At 44.5% G+C, this 16445-nt stretch overlaps 1 protein-coding gene and 1 long non-coding RNA gene across 5 annotated transcripts in view; one reads left to right on the top strand and one right to left on the bottom strand.

Moving 5' to 3' along the window:
• The window catches only part of LOC110537478 (vacuole membrane protein 1), a 73140-nt gene that overhangs the window by 20012 nt on the left and 36683 nt on the right, over window positions 1–16445 (top strand). The gene's annotated exons all lie outside the window — the stretch shown is intronic.
• Window positions 4559–16445, bottom strand: part of LOC149979152 (uncharacterized) — a 19041-nt gene continuing 7154 nt past the window's right edge. The window contains exon 3 of the long non-coding RNA XR_016485044.1: window positions 4559–5215. This is a non-coding gene — a long non-coding RNA (uncharacterized LOC149979152). The remainder of the gene's footprint in view (window positions 5216–16445) is intronic.

The raw sequence follows: 16445 nt of genomic DNA, 5'->3' as shown, positions 1-16445 counted from the left end.
TGCTCACCAAAAAAAAAGTGTCAAGGGAAGCCCGTTTGGATTTGGTTTCACACCTATCGCATCAAAAGCAAAATGTAATTGACAGTTGTGTCGTTGTCATCTGTCATCTGGACCCTTTCCTGAATTAGCCATGGATGGAGATAGGGATTTGGACTATGATTATAACGGTGATTCTGATACAACTATAAATTCATACATTGTGCCCTTGCCTGAGATAATGGAAGTTCATCATTTAGCTAGATTTAACTAGTAAGTGAATGTTAACTAGCTAGCTCATTGTTGCCCATGACAGGAAGTTAGACTAGCTAACAAGCATTTTATCCAGGTAGTCTAGGACAACAAAAACTAAAATTGTGTACATTATTACAAGAGTCATAGACCGTTTCGGCAACATGAGAGAGGAAGATGGCATTGGCGTTTCTCTATGAGTAGGGTGAGTCAACATGTTTTTTCTACTTGCACGCCTGCATGCACACACACAAATCAGTACCATGGACAGCCACATCATATTTACCTTACGTTAATTGGACCAAATAGTTTTTGGTATTCTTTAGTTGTCACTGCATTAGAGCAAATAACATTTTATTGGTCACATACACATGGTTAGAAGATGTTAATGCGAGTGTAGCGAAATGCTTATGCTTTTAGAACCAACACTGCAGTAATATCTAACAAGTAATATAACAAATTCACAACGGCTACCTTATACACACAAAAAGCGATGACTAAGAATATGGACATATAAATACATGGAAGAGCGATGGCCGCCGCACGATGTTATAGAATACAGATGGTATAGAATACAGTATATATATATATGAGATGAGTAATGTAGAATATGTAGACATTATTAAAGTGGCGTTATTTAAAGTCACTGGTGATTCTTTATTAAATCCATTTATTACATAAGTGGCCAGAGATTTGAGTTTGTATGTTGGCAGAAGCCACTCTGTTAGTGATTGAAGTTTAACAGTCTGATGGCCTTGAGATAGAAGCTGTTTTTCATTCTCTCGGTCCCAGCTTTGATGCACCTGTACTGACCTCGCCTTCTGGATGATAGCGGGGTTAACAGGCAGTGGCTCGAGTGGTTGTTGTCCTTGATGATCTTTTTGGCCTTCCTGTGACATCGGGTGCTGTAGGTGTTCTGGAGGGCAGGTAGTTTGCCCCCAGTAATGCGTTGGGCAGGCCGTACTACCCTCTGGAGAGCCTTGCGGTTGTGGGCGGAGCAGTTGCCGTACCTGGCTGTGATACAGCCCGACAGGATGCACTCGTTTGTGCATCTGTAAAAGCTGTTGCGCCTTCTTCACCACACTGTCTGTGTGTGTGGACCATTTCAGTTTGTCCGTGATGTGTACGCCGAGGAACGTAAAACTTTCCACCTTCTCCATTACTGTCCCGTCGATGTGGATAGATGATGATGTTGAAATGGTGCTGGAAAAGTGGTGGCAGCTCCTGTTTTCTTTGTGACTTGTGTTAACTCTGTGGTTCTAAATCAATAGTTGTTTAGTAGTCCGACAATGTTGGAAACATTGCTTGCCCATGCTGTTGGTCATGTAACTGTTTGTTACATGTAATATGCTTTGTGGACTTCACCGGACAGATGTTGCCCTCTGGATTTTTGATGAAACAGAAGGTGTGGTTTAATTTCTTATTCCGTCACATATTTACTCGGCCTTAGGCCTATAAATCACGGTCACGAGGCATATGAACTAACAGGTTATAAAGCAAACACACAATTATCACAACACACAGGTTGTAATATGGCTTTTTTTGCTGGCTTTGCTTCCCCAGTGATTTTCCCCACACACCACTACTGGGCCTTCAATTGCGCACGTAGCATTGTGTTATAAATGCAGTTTCACAACAGAGCTCTTAAAGAGGCAATGGCTTCTTAAAAAGGCAATGACATACTTTGTAATTGGAACCAAAAAATATATATTTTTTGAGTGCATAATAATAATTTATAATATTAATTTATAACAACAATCAGGATGTTGTGGCCAAGGGGATAAATGCAGATGGCCAAACCCCATGCTTCATCCAAAGTACTGTCACGCCCTGAGTATTCTTTTGTTTTCTTTATATATTTTGGTTAGGTCAGGGTGTGACGAGGGTGGTATGTGTGTTTTTGTCTCATCTAAGGTTTTTGTACTGTCTAGGGGTTTTGTAGATTTATGGGGTTGTTCACCATTCTAGGTGTTTATGTAGGTCTATGGTTGCCTAGATTGGTTCGCAATTAGAGGCAGGTGTTTATCATTGTCTCTGATTGGGAACCCTATTTAGGCAGCCATCTTCTTTGGGTATTTCGTGGGTTATTGTCTATGTTATGTTGCATGTTAGCACAGTGTTCATTAGCAGTCACGTTCGTTTGTTGTTTTGTTAGTTTGTTCAGTGTACTTCGTGTTTTTCGTCATCCATTAAACTATGCGTTCACACCACGCTGCGCTTTGGTCCGCTTCTTACGACGATCGTGACAGAATAACCCAACAACAATGGACCAAGCAGCGTGGTAACGGCCAGCAGCAGCAGCGGCAAAGAACACAGGACTCATGGACTTGGGAGGAGATTCTGGACGGCGAAGGACCCTGGGCACAGCCAGGGGAATATCGCCGCCCCAAAGCAGAGCTGGAGGCAGTGAAAGCAGAGAGGCGCCGGTATGAGGAGGCAGCACGGCAGAGTGACTGGAAGCCCGAGAGGCAGCCCCAAAAATGTATTGGTGGGGGAACACGGGGAGTGTGGTGAAGCCAGGTAGGAGATCTGCGCCAACTTCCCGTGCTTACCAGAGAGAGAGAGGGACCGGGCAGGCACCTTGTTAAGCTGTGGAGCGCACAGTCTCCCCAGTGCGTGTGCATAGCCCGGTGCGGTACATTCCAGCTCCTCGTATTGGCCGGGCTAGAGTGGGCATCGAGCCAGGTCCCATCAAGCCGGCTTTACGCATCTGGTCTCCAGTGCGTCTCCTCGGGCCGGCGTACATGGCACCAGCCTTACGCATGCTGTCCCCGGTTTGCCAGCACAGCCCAGTGCGGGCTATTCCACCTCGCCGCACTGACCTGGCTACCGGGAGCATTCAACCAGGTAAGGTTGGGCAGGCTCGGTGCTCAAGAGCTCCAGTGCGCCTGCACGGTCTGGTCTATCCAGTGCCACCTCCACGCACCAGCCCTCCGGTGGCAGCCCCCCGCACCAGGCTGTCTCTCCGTCTCATCCCTACAGGTGCTCCCGCCTGTCCAGTGCTGCCAGAGCCTTCCTCCTGCCCAGCGCTGCTAGAGTCTCCCATCTGATCCTGAGCCGCCAGAGGCTCCCGTCTGATCCTGAGCCACCAGAGTCTCCCGTCTGTCCTGAGCTGCTAGAGTCTCCCGTCTGTCCTGAGCTGTCAGAGCCACCAGTCTGTCCTGTGCTATCAGAGCCGCCAGTCTGTCCTGAGCTGCTAGAGTCTCCCGTCTGTCCTGAGCCGTCAGAGCCGCCAGTCTGTCCTGAGCCATCAGAGCCGCCAGTCTGTCCTGAGCCGTCAGTCAGCCAGGCGATGCCAGAATCGCCCTTCACTCCGGAGCTGCCGGAGTCTCCCGCCTGTCCGGCATGGCCGGAGTGTCCCGCCTGTCCGGCGCTGCCAGAGTCTCCCGCCTGTCCGGTCTCCCGTCCGTCCGGCACTGCCGGAATCTCCCGTCCATTTGGGGCCCATGGCTAGGATCCCCAGTCGGAGGTCGGCGAGGGTCGCCGCTCATAAGAGGCCACGGGGGCGGTTGAGGAGGCGGACAAAAACTGTGGGGAAGTGGGGTCCACGTCCCGCGCCAGAGCCGCCACCGTGGACAGACGCCCACCCAGACCCTCCCCTATAGGTTCAGGTTTCGCGGCCGGAGTCCGCACCTTTGGGGGGGGGGGGGGGGGGGGTGTGGTACTGTCACGTTCTGACCTTTAATTCCTTTGTTCCTTTGAATTAATTTGAGACATCCCAAGTACAAGCATTCATTCCATTGGCAGAGTCATGAAAAGAGTGACAGGTTTAACTACTAGTCATACAGTATCATGTCACTGCCAGCTTAACTCCTAACATATACTCAGTGTCAACCTCCCTCCAGTTCTAAGCCTGTCTCTTTTGCTTGTGTCCTGTTCACCTTACCAGTATCCTCTCTCACCTTAGTGACGTGGACAAGATACAGAGGCTGCTATCTGCCTGTTTAGGGTTGGGCTCAAGATTAGCCATGACTCATCAGGACAACATGAAAAGACTTGTCTGTGTTTGTCTGTGTGTGTGTCTGTGTTTTGTGTGTGTACTTGTAGGTGTGTGTGTAAGATGAGAAGCAGTGACCAAGCGCTCTGTGCGTGTGGGAGAATGGGAACAGGCAGGCAGTTGCACACATGTAGGTCTCTCCTGCCATTCTCTGACCGTGTGTGTGTGTGTTTTGTAAACACACCAGAGAGCCAGAGAAATTAAGTGTTGGACAAACACTCAGACAAGCAGTCTACTCTGTTGTAGTGGGAGTCTGCCTGTGTGTCAGGGCAGTGTGTTCCCAGTTCCTGCCAAGAAGCTTGGAGTCTTTAAAAAAAAATGTATTTAATTAAATTTGTCATAACAATTATTTATTTACAACATATCACACTCAATCAACAACCAAACACACTATACAGTATATAAACACATGACAAAACATTGTTCTCTCTCATCCAGGTCTAAATCACATTTTCGACTAATAAAGGCACATTTCTATACTTTCCTTTGTTTACATATCACATAATTTCATCCTCAAAAAACTAAAACACAAGAATGTTGCATATATGGGAAACAAATAAATAGGCCAGCAATTCAGTTTATCATTATCAAATCAAATCAAATCAAATGTATTTATATAGCCCTTCGTACATCAGCTGATATCTCAAAGTGCTGTACAGAATCCCAGCCTAAAACCCCAAACAGCAAGCAATGCAGGTGTAGAAGCACGGTGGCTAGGAAAAACTCCCTAGAAAGGCCAAAACCTAGGAAGAAACCTAGAGAGGAACCATGCTATGAGGGGTGGCCAGTCCTCTTTTGGCTGTGCCGGGTGGAGATTATAACAGAACATGGCCAAGATGTTCAAATGTTCATAAATTACCATCATGGTCAAATAATAATAATCACAGGCAGAACAGTTGAAACTGGAGCAGCAGCACGGCCAGGTGGACTGGGGACAGCAAGGAGTCATCATGCCAGGTAGTCCTGAGGCATGGTCCTAAGGCTCAGGTCCTCAGAGAGAGAGAAAGAAAGAGAGAATTAGAGGCAGCATACTTAAATTCACACAGGACACCGGATAAGACAGGAGAAGTACTCCAGATATAACAAACTGACCCTAGCCCCCCGACACAAACTACTGCAACATATATTCTGGAGGCTGAGACCGGAGGGGTCAGGAGACACTGTGGCCCCATCCGATGATACCCCCGGACAGGGCCAAACAGGAAGGATATAACCCCACCCACTTTGCCAAAGCACAGCCCCCACACCACAAGAGGGATATCTTCAACCACCAACTTACCATCCTGAGACAAGGCCGACTATAGCCCACAAAAATCTCTGCCACGGCACAACCCAAGGGGGGAGCGCCAACCCAGACAGGAAGATCACATCAGTGACTCAACCCACTCAAGTGACGCACCCCTCCTAGGGACGGCATGAAAGAGCACCAGTAAACCAGTGACTCAGCCCCTGTAATAGGGTTAGAGGCAGAGAATCCCAGTGGAAAGAGGGGAACCGGCCAGGCAGAGACAGCAAGGGCGGTTCGTTGCTCCAGAGCCTTTCCGTTCACCTTCACACTCCTGGGCCAGACTACACTCAATCATATGACCCACTGAAGAGATAAGTCTTCAGTAAAGACTTAAAGGTTGAGACCGAGTTTACGTCTCTGACATGGGTAGGCAGACCATTCCATAAAAATGGAGCTCTATAGGAGAAAGCCCTGCCTCCAGCTGTTTGCTTAGAAATTCTAGGGACAATTAGGAGGCCTGCGTCTTGTGACCGTAGCGTACGAGTAGGTATGTACGGCAGGACCAAGTAATGCTTTGTAGGTTAGCAGTAAAACCTTGAAATCAGCCCTTGCCTTGACAGGAAGCCAGTGTAGGGAGGCTAGCACCGGAGTAATATGATCAAACTTTTGGGTTCTAGTCAGGATTCTAGCAGCCGTATTTAGCACTGACTGAAGTTTATTTAGTGCTTTATCCGGGTAGCCAGAAGGTAGAGCATTGCAGTAGTCTAATCTTGTCACGAGTCCGACCGAAGGTGGCCCCCCTTCCCGTTCGGGTGGCGCTCGGCGGTCGTCGTCGCAGGTCTACTAGCTGCCACTGATTTCTTTCCTCCCCCTCCTTATATGTTTATTGGTAGCACCTGTTTTAAGTTTGTAATTAGTTGGGCTTTATTAGTCAGCCGACCCGCCCGTTTCTTTGTGCGGGATTGAATATTGTAACCCTGGTGTTGGTTAGAGACGAACGTGCTGTTGTATGTTAGTGTATATGTTATATTTTCGTTCCCCGTATCTGGGGCATTTTGTTTTAAGCACCCAGTGTTTAGTGGGTAGCCGTGTTTTCAAAACACAGGCTTCTAGCGAGGACAATTTTGGGGCTTCACAATGTTTCATTGAAATGTACAGCTGTGTGTCATCCGCATAGCAGTGAAAGTTAACATTATGTTTTCGAATGACATCCCCAAGAGGTAAAATATATAGTGAAAACAATAGTGGTCCTAAAATGGAACCTTGAGGAACACCAAAATTTACAGTTGATTTGTCAGAGGACAAACCATTCACAGAGACAAACTGATATCTTTCCGACAGATAAGATCTGAACCAGGCCAGAACTTGTCCGTGTAAACCAATTTGGGTTTCCAATCTCTCCAAAAGAATGTGGTGATCGATGGTATCAAAAGCAGCACTAAGGTCTAAGAGCACGAGGACAGATGCAAAGCCTCAGTCTGATGTCATTAAAAGGTCATTTACCACCTTCACAAGTGCAGTCTCAGTGCTATGATGGGGTCTAAAACCAGACTGTAGCATTTCATATACATTGTTGGTCTTCAGGAAGGCAGTGAGTTGCTGCGCAACAGCCTTTTCTAAAATGTCTGAGAGGAATGGAAGATTTGATATAGGCCGATAGTTTTTTATATTTTCTGGGTCAAGGTTGGGCTTTTTCAAGAGAGGCTTTATTACTGCCACTTTTAGTGAGTTTGGTACACATCCGGTGGATAGAGAGCCGTTTATTATGTTCAACATAGGAGAGCCAAGCACAGGAAGCAGCTCTTTCAGTAGTTTAGTTGGAATAGGGTACAGTATGCAGCTTGGAGGTTTAGAGGCCATGATTATACCTCATAATACCTCATACCCCTGCACATTTTCTGGTACTGGTACTCCCTGTATATAGCTTAATTCTTGTGTGTTTTATTCATCTTGTGTTACTATTATTATAAATGTTTTACTCTGCATCATTGGGAAGGGCAAGTAAGCATTTCACGGTAAAGTCTACACCACATGTGACAAATACAATACAATTTGATTTGATTATTAATTACATACTGTATTATAATTGACATACAGTACATTTCCCCCTGTTTTCATTCCTTCGACGACAGAAGCTTCAAACTTTACCCATATCGTTTCGTATTCCTTTGAATTTCTATTTCCATTTGCAATAGTTTAAGAAAATGTACAGTATTCATTGACCACTTCTGAAAATGAGGGTGGCTGCTCCTTTTCCAATGCCTTAAAATGACCCTTTCAGCAATGAGAGTTTAGACAGGCAGGCCAATTCTGATCTTTTCTTCCCTAATTGGTCTTTTGACCAATAAGATCAGCTCTGAAAAAGTGCTGGAGTGAAAAGGTCTAATGTGATTGGTCAAAAGACCAATTAGTGGAAATAAACTATTAACCTGCCTGTCTATTTGTCACATGCGCCGAATACCTCAAGTGTAGACCTTACTGTGAAATGCTTTCTTACAAGCCCTTAACCTCTAGCGTCGAGCAATCCCGTATCCGGGAGCGTAATTATAGCCTCAAGCTCATTACCATAACGCAACGTTTCCTATTCATGAAAATTGCAAATGAAATTAAATAAATATATTGATATATTGAAACACAAGCTTAGCCTTTTGTTAACAACACTGTCATCTCAGATTTTCAAAATATGCTTTAACCAAAGCTACACATGCATTTGTGTAAGAGTATTGATAGCCTAGCATAGCATTAAGCCTAGCATTCAGCAGGCAACATTTTCACAAAAACAAGAAAAGCATTCAAATAAAATAATTTACCTTTGAAGAACTTCGGATGTTTTCAATGACGAGACTCTCAGTTAGATAGCAAATGTTCATTTTTTCCAAAAAGATTATTTGTGTAAGAGAAATAGCTTCGTTTTGTTCATCACGTTTGGCTAAGAAAAAAAAAACGAAAATGCAGTCAACACAACGCCAAACTTTTTTCCAAATTAGCTCCATAATATCGACAGAAACATGGCAAACGTTGTTTAGAATCAATCCTCAAGGGGTTTTTCACAATTCTATTCGATTAAAAATCATTCCTGGCAGTCGGTTTCTCGTCAAAGGCAAACGGAAAAATACTGCAGCTGGAGATCACGCAATAATTGCGACGGAGGACACCAAGCGACCACCTGGTAGATGTAGTCTCTTATGGTCAATCTTCCAATGATATGCCTACAAATACGTCACAATGCTGCAGACACCTTGGGGAAAACGTGGAAAACGTAAGCTGACTCCTAGCTCCTCCACAGCCATATAAGGAGTCATTGGAATGAGGCGGTTTCAAAAAATGCGTCACTTCCTGATTGGATTTTTATCTGGGTTTCGCCTGTAACATCAGTTCTGTGGCACTCACTAACTTTGCAGTTTTGGAAACGTCAGAGTGTTTTCTTTCCAAAGCTGTCAATTATATGCATATGCATCTTTTTGTGACAAAATATCTTGTTTAAAACGGGAATGTTTTTCATCCAAAAATTAAAAGAGCGCCCCCTATATCGAAGAAGTTAACCAACAGTGCAGTTCAAGAAGAAGTTTAAGAAAATATTTACCAAATAAACTAAAGTAAAAAATAATAAAAAGTAACACAATAACAATAACGAGGCTATATGCAGGGGGTACCGGTGCTGAGTCAATAAGGTAATTTGTACATGTAGGTAGGGATGAATTGACTATGCATAGATAATAAATAGTGAGTAGCAGCAGTGTACAAAACAAATGGAGAGGGGGGGTTGTCAATGTAAATAGTCTGGTGGCCATTTGATTAATTGTTCAGCAGACTTATGGCTTGGGGATAGAATCTGTTAAGGGGCCTTTTGGTCCAGGATCCAGTTGCAGAGGGAGGTATTTAGTCCCAGGGTCCTTAGCTTAGTGATGAGCTTCGTGGGTGCTATGGTGTTGAACGTTGCGCTGTAGTCAATGAACAGAATTCTCACATAGGTGTTCCTTTTGTCCAGGTGGGAAAGGGCAGTGTGGAGTGCGATTGAGACTGCATCATCTGTGGATCTGTTGGGGCGGTATGCAAATTGGAGTATGTCTAGGGTATCCGGAAGGATGCTGTTGATGTGAGCCACGACCAGCCTTTCAATGCACTTCATGGCTACCGACCTGAGTGCTGCTTTGCTTCCTTGAGCACAAGGACTATGAAGGTCTGCTTGAAACATGTAGGTATTACAGACTCTGTCAGGGAGAGGTTGAAAATGTCAGTGAAGGAGTAGGTTTACAGGAGTAGGCTTACAGTAGACTCGACAGTCTTGGAAGTTTCCTGTGTTGTGTTTTGGGGATATTGCAGTATCCAGTGAAGCTTCTGAGTAATTTTTTTTTATTTTTAATTACCTTTATTTAACCAGGTAGGCTAGTTGAGAACAAGTTCTCATTTACAACTGCGACCTGGCCAAGATAAAGCAAAGCAGTGCGACACAAACAACAACACAGAGTTACACATGGAATAAACAAGCGTACAGTCAATAACACAATAGAAAAAAATTAAGTCTATATACAGTGTGTGCAAATGGCGTGAGGAGGTAAGGCAATAAATAGGCCATAGTAGCGGAGTAATTACAATTTAGCATATTAACACTGGAGTGATAGATGTGCAGATGATGATGTGCAAGTAGAAATACTGGTGTGCAAAAGAGCAGAAAGGTAAATAAAAACAATATGGTGATGAGGTAGGTAGATTGGGTTGGCTATCTACAGATGGACTATGTACAGCTGCAGCGATCGGTTCGCTGCTCAGATAGCTAATGTTTAAAGTTAGTGAGGGAAACATACAGTGCCTTGCGAAAGTATTCGGCCCCCTTGAACTTTGCGACCTTTTGCCACATTTCAGGCTTCAAACATAAAGATATAAAACTGTATTTTTTTGTGAAGAATCAACAACAAGTGGGACACAATCATGAAGTGGAACGACATTTATTGGATATTTCAAACTTTTTTCAAAAACTGAAAAATTGGGCGTGCAAAATTATTCAGCCCCCTTAAGTTAATACTTTGTAGCGCCACCTTTTGCTGCGATTACAGCTGTAAGTCGCTTGGGGTATGTCTCTATCAGTTTTGCACATCGAGAGACTGACATTTTTTCCCATTCCTCCTTGCAAAACAGCTCGAGCTCAGTGAGGTTGGATGGAGAGCATTTGTGAACAGCAGTTTTCAGTTCTTTCCACAGATTCTCGATTGGATTCAGGTCTGGACTTTGACTTGGCCATTCTAACACCTGGATATGTTTATTTTTGAACCATTCCATTGTAGATTTTGCTTTATGTTTTGGATCATTGTCTTGTTGGAAGACAAATCTCCGTCCCAGTCTCAGGTCTTTTGCAGACTCCATCAGGTTTTCTTCCAGAATGGTCCTGTATTTGGCTCCATCCATCTTCCCATCAATTGTAACCATCTTCCCTGTCCCTGCTGAAGAAAAGCAGGCCCAAACCATGATGCTGCCACCACCATGTTTGTGGGGATGGTGTGTTCAGGGTGATGAGCTGTGTTGCTTTTACGCCAAACATAACGTCTTGCATTGTTGCCAAAAAGTTCAATTTTGGTTTCATCTGACCAGAGCACCTTCTTCCACATGTTTGGTGTGTCTCCCAGGTGGCTTGTGGCAAACTTTAAACGACACTTTTTATGGATATCTTTAAGAAATGGCTTTCTTCTTGCCACTCTTCCATAAAGGCCAGATTTTTGCAATATGCGACTGATTGTTGTCCTATGGACAGAGTCTCCCACCTCAGCTGTAGATCTCTGCAGTTCATCCAGAGTGATCATGGGCCTCTTGGCTGCATCTCTGATCAGTCTTCTCCTTGTATGAGCTGAAAGTTTAGAGGGACGGCCAGGTCTTGGTAGATTTGCAGTGGTCTGATACTCCTTCCATTTCAATATTATCGCTTGCACAGTGCTCCTTGGGATGTTTAAAGCTTGGGAAATCTTTTTGTATCCAAATCCGGCTTTAAACTTCTTCACAACAGTATCTCGGACCTGCCTGGTGTGTTCCTTGTTCTTCATGATGCTCTCTGCGCTTTTAACGGACCTCTGAGACTATCACAGTGCAGGTGCATTTATACGGAGACTTGATTACACACAGGTGGATTGTATTTATCATCATTAGTAATTTAGGTCAACATTGGATCATTCAGAGATCCTCACTGAACTTCTGGAGAGAGTTTGCTGCACTGAAAGTAAAGGGGCTGAATAATTTTGCACGCCCAATTTTTCAGTTTTTGATTTGTTAAAAAAGTTTGAAATATCCAATAAATGTCGTTCCACGTCATGATTGTGTCCCACTTGTTGTTGATTCTTCACAAAAAAATACAGTTTTATATCTTTATGTTTGAAGCCTGAAATGTGGCAAAAGGTCGCAAAGTTCAAGGGGGCCGAATACTTTCGCAAGGCACTGTAAGTCTCCAGCTTCAGGGATTTTTGAAATTCGTTCCAGTTATTGGCAGCAGAGAACTGGAAGGAAAGGCGGCCAAAGGAGGTGTTGGCTTTGGGGATGACCAGTGAAATATACCTGCTGGAGCGCGTGCTACGGGTGGGTGTTGTTATATTGACCAGTGAGCTGAGATAAGGCGGAGCTTTACCTAGCATAGACTTATAGATGACCTGGAGCTAGTGGGTCTGGCGGCGAATATGTAGCGATGGCCAGCCGACTAGAGCACACAGGTCGCAGTGGTGGGTGGTATAAGGGGCTTTGGTAACAAAACTGATGGCACTGTGATAGACTGCATCCAGTTTGCTTAGTAGAGTATTGGAAGCTATTTTGTAGATGACATCGCCGAAGTCGAGGATCGGTAGGATAGTCAAGTTTTACTAGTGTAAACTTGGCAGCGTGAGTGAAGGAGGCTTTGTTGCAAAATAGAAAGCTGATTCTAGATTGGATTGGAGATGTTTAATATGAGTCTGGAAGGAGAGTTAACCTGTTGAGTGTAGGGGGCAGTATTTTGATGTTCGGATGAAAAATTTACCCAAATGAAACTGCCTATTTCTCAGGCCCAGAATCTAGAATATGCATATAATTGTCAGATTAGGATAGAAAACACTCTAAAGTTTCAAAAACTGTCAGAATATTGTCTGTGAGTATAACAGAACTGAAATTGCAGGCAGAAACCTGAGGAAAATCCAACCCGGAAGTGCTGTTTTTCTTGAAAGCTCTCTGTTCCATTGCCTGCCTTCACTCCATTTTTAAAGGGATATCAACCAGATTCCTTTTCCTATGGCTTCCACATGGTGTGAACAGTCTTTAGACATAGTTTCAGGCTTTTATTTTGAAAAATTAGCGAGAAAGATCACATCGCGTCATTGGTGCCATCAGTGTTTTGCATGCGCAACAGCTTGGAGCAGACATTTTCACTCTCTCTCCTATTGAAGAACCTACAGTCCAGTTGAAATATTATCGATTATATATTGTAAAAACAACCTGAGGATTGATTATAAAAAACGTTTGACATGTTTCTTTGAACGTTACGGATACTATTTGGAATTTTCGTCTGCCCTGCCGTGACCGCTCGAGCCTATGGATTTCTGAACATAACGCGTCAACCAAATGGAGGTATTTTGAATATAAAAATAATCTTTATGGAACAAAAGGAAAATGTATTGTGTAACTGGGAGTCTCGTGAGTACAAACATCCGAAGAACATCAAAGGTAAGCGATTCATTTTATTGCTTTTCTGACTTTCGTGACCAATCTACTTGGCTGCTAGCTGTTTGTAATGTTTTGTCTGCTGAGAGAGATGTCCTTACATAAACGCTTGGTATGCTTTCGCGGAAAGCTTTTTTGAAATCTGACACGCCAGGTGGATTAACAACAAGCTACGCTGTGTTTTGCTATACTGCACTTGTGATTTCATGAAAATTAAATATATTTAGTAATTTAATTTGAATTTGGTGCTCTGCAATTCAGCGGATGTTGACGAAAATGATCCTGCTAACGGGATGGGTGCATCAAGAAGTTAACAGTCTAGCCAGACACCTAGGTATTTGTCCACATATTCTAGGTCAGAACTGTCCAGGGTAGTGATGCTAGTCGGGTGGGCGGGTGCGGGCAGCGAACGGTTGAAAAGCATGCATTTTGTTCTACTAGCGTTTAAGAGCATTTGGAGGCCACGGAAGGAGTGTTGTATGGCATTGAAGCTCGTCTGGAGGTTAGTTAACAGTGTCCAAAGAAGGGCCAGAAGTATACAGAATGGTGTTGTCTGCGTAGAGGTGGATCAGGGAATCACCCGCAGCAAGAGCGACATCATTGATATATACAGAGAAAAGAGTCGCCCAAGAATTGAACCCCGTGGTACCCCCATAGAGACTGAGGTCCGGACAACAGGCCCTCCGCTTTGACACACTGAACTCTGCGAAGTAGTTGGTGAACCAGGCGAGGCAGTCATTTGAGAAACCAAGGCTGTTGAGTCTGCCGATAAAAATACGGTGATTGACAGAGTTGAAAGCCTTGGCCTGGTCGATGAAGACAGCTGCACAGTTCTGTCTTTATCGATGGCGGATATGATATCGTTTAGTACCTTGAGCGTGGCTGTGGTGCACCCGTGACCAACTCGGAAACCGGATTGCACAGCGGAGAAGGTACGGTGGGATTCGAAATGGTCAGTGATCTGTTTATTAACTTGGCTTTCGAAGACTTTAGATAGGCAGGGCCGGATGGATATAGGTCTATATATAGCCCAGCTGATTTGTACGGGTCCAGGTTTTGCAGCTCTTTCAGAACATCTGCTATCTGGATTTGGGAGAAGGAGAAGCTGGGGAGGCTCGGGCAAGTAGCTGCGTGGGGACGGAGCTGTTGGCCAGGGTTGGGGTAGCCAGGAGGAAAGCATGGCCAGCCGTTGAGAAATGCTTATTGATGTTCAATTATCATGGATTTATCGGTGGTGACTGTGTTACCTAGCCTCAGTGCAGTGGTTAGCCACTATAGCCACTTGATCGCAGCTAGCTAATAAAGTGAAATTTAAAAAAATTATAGGATTATAGTGAATCAAAATTAGAAACCCACGCCAGAAGTGTTCTCTCTCAGTCAACATCCTAGATGAGTGATAGGGTATTGAGTCATGCAGGGGAGTGCACCTGCCCCAGAGAAGACCATAGTAAGAACATTTCTCCATCCTTAGTGTACACACACACACACACACACACACACACACACACACACACACACACACCCACACACACATTTCTCCTTGCTGAATGTACAGGCTGTTGCTTCACTGCACAGCTCTATCCTGTCCTTGCTGTCCTGGTTCCTAATGTAATTCTTGCCCTACCTAACGAGAGAGAGAGAAAATATGCATGCCATGGCGTAATATTGTGTAATGATGGACTGCCCTGTGAGTGGAGTAGAACATGCGTCACTAAGCTCACCACTCCTACGTACAGTATGTCCTCACCAACACTGGCACCCCTTTTCAGAGCTTCCCTTGCTATAACCGTTAAAAGGTTAGTTGTATGGGTAATTTATGAAACGCCCTGTTTTTAAGTTTGCTAATTTCTGAGAACTGTATGAGCATGTCTGTTTTGTATTTTGATACGTGTGTGGACAGAATGTGTGCTTTCGTTGATGGGTTTCAAAGTGTGTGTGTTTTTTGTTTTACTATCCTTGTGGGGACCAGAAGGCCTCACAAGGATAGTAAAACAAGGAAATTGTTTCCCGCCCCCACAAGAAAAAAGCTATTTTAGGCTTAGCGGTTAGGGTTACAATTAGGGTTAGGGGTTAAGGTTAGGGTTAGGGGTTAGGGATAATATGATTTTGAATAGGAATCAAGTGTTTGGTCCCTACAAGGATAGTAAAACAAACATATCTGTGTGTTTGTGGGTGTGTCAGTTTGTGTGCTCTTCTACCGTATGCATTTGTGTGTGGTCTAGGAGTGTCTCTTTCTTAGCTCTGACAGATGTGATATTGAGTGCCATCTTGTCTGATCTTGTTGAGGGAGCATAAGCTCTTAGTCTGTTCAGCCAAACTTTCACCAGTGCCACCACACATCAAAGAAGGACTCCACCCTCATCCACCCTCTTCTCCCCTCCTCAACCCTCCTATCCTTCCTCCACCCTCCTCTCCCTCCATTCTCTCACTGGCAGCATAATTAAAAGAGTAAATAAACAACAAGCAAGAATGTAAACAGGACGGCACGATATCAAAGAGGCTCCTCAGAGCAAAGGCATGCTGGGCTCATGCACCTGCCTATCAGCAACCAGTCTACTCTGTATGTCTCACGGACGGCTGCTTACACAAAGGACATGGGAATAAAATAAGATTCATTGAATGAAGATTCTTCTCCTTTTCATTCCCTTCATTGTCATTATGTGGCATCAATGTGCCAGTTACACACATTTCACAGATGCATGCTTCACAGATACACACACTCACTTCACAGATGCGCACACACACACTTCACAGATGCATGCTTCACAGATACACACACACACACTTCACAGATGCACACACACACACTTCACAGATATACACACACACACACACACATCACAGATACACACTTCAGTAGGTCTGCAGATTCCACCCCTTATATGGGTCAACCGACCAGCGCTTTGTTGCTGCCACGTCATTTCAGTATTGGTTCTATTAGTGTCACCAAAGGGGCCATGGGGAGGAAATGTTATCAGACCACACTATGAATGGAAAGCACTAGTGATGTTCTCTGAAGTCACAGTCTTCTGTCTTTGGCGCGCTTTGTCACAGGTGCAGGTGTGTGTGGGTGAGTGTGCGTGCGTGTGTGTGTGTGACGGGACTTTGATGTTTCAGTAAAAGAGTTATGACACATTTTTTGCTCTAGGCCTCAACCCCTTTGTCCCTCACCTCTGTTTTACCACAACACGCAGCTTGTATTCACTTATCTTTTACATGGAGGTTTCTCTGCAGTCGTTTGCCCTTTATCCCTTATTACTCAGAACTGATTAGTAAATCCCCCATCTGAATCATATGGAACCAATGGCTGGAAAGTAAAGAGAA

This window comes from Oncorhynchus mykiss, chromosome 12 (genome assembly GCF_057628025.1).
Source record: "Oncorhynchus mykiss isolate SJ-2025 chromosome 12, ASM5762802v1, whole genome shotgun sequence".
Classification (NCBI taxonomy): domain Eukaryota; kingdom Metazoa; phylum Chordata; class Actinopteri; order Salmoniformes; family Salmonidae; genus Oncorhynchus; species Oncorhynchus mykiss.
Note: the sequence above shows the minus strand (reverse complement) of the source record. Positions and strands in the feature narration are given on the sequence as shown.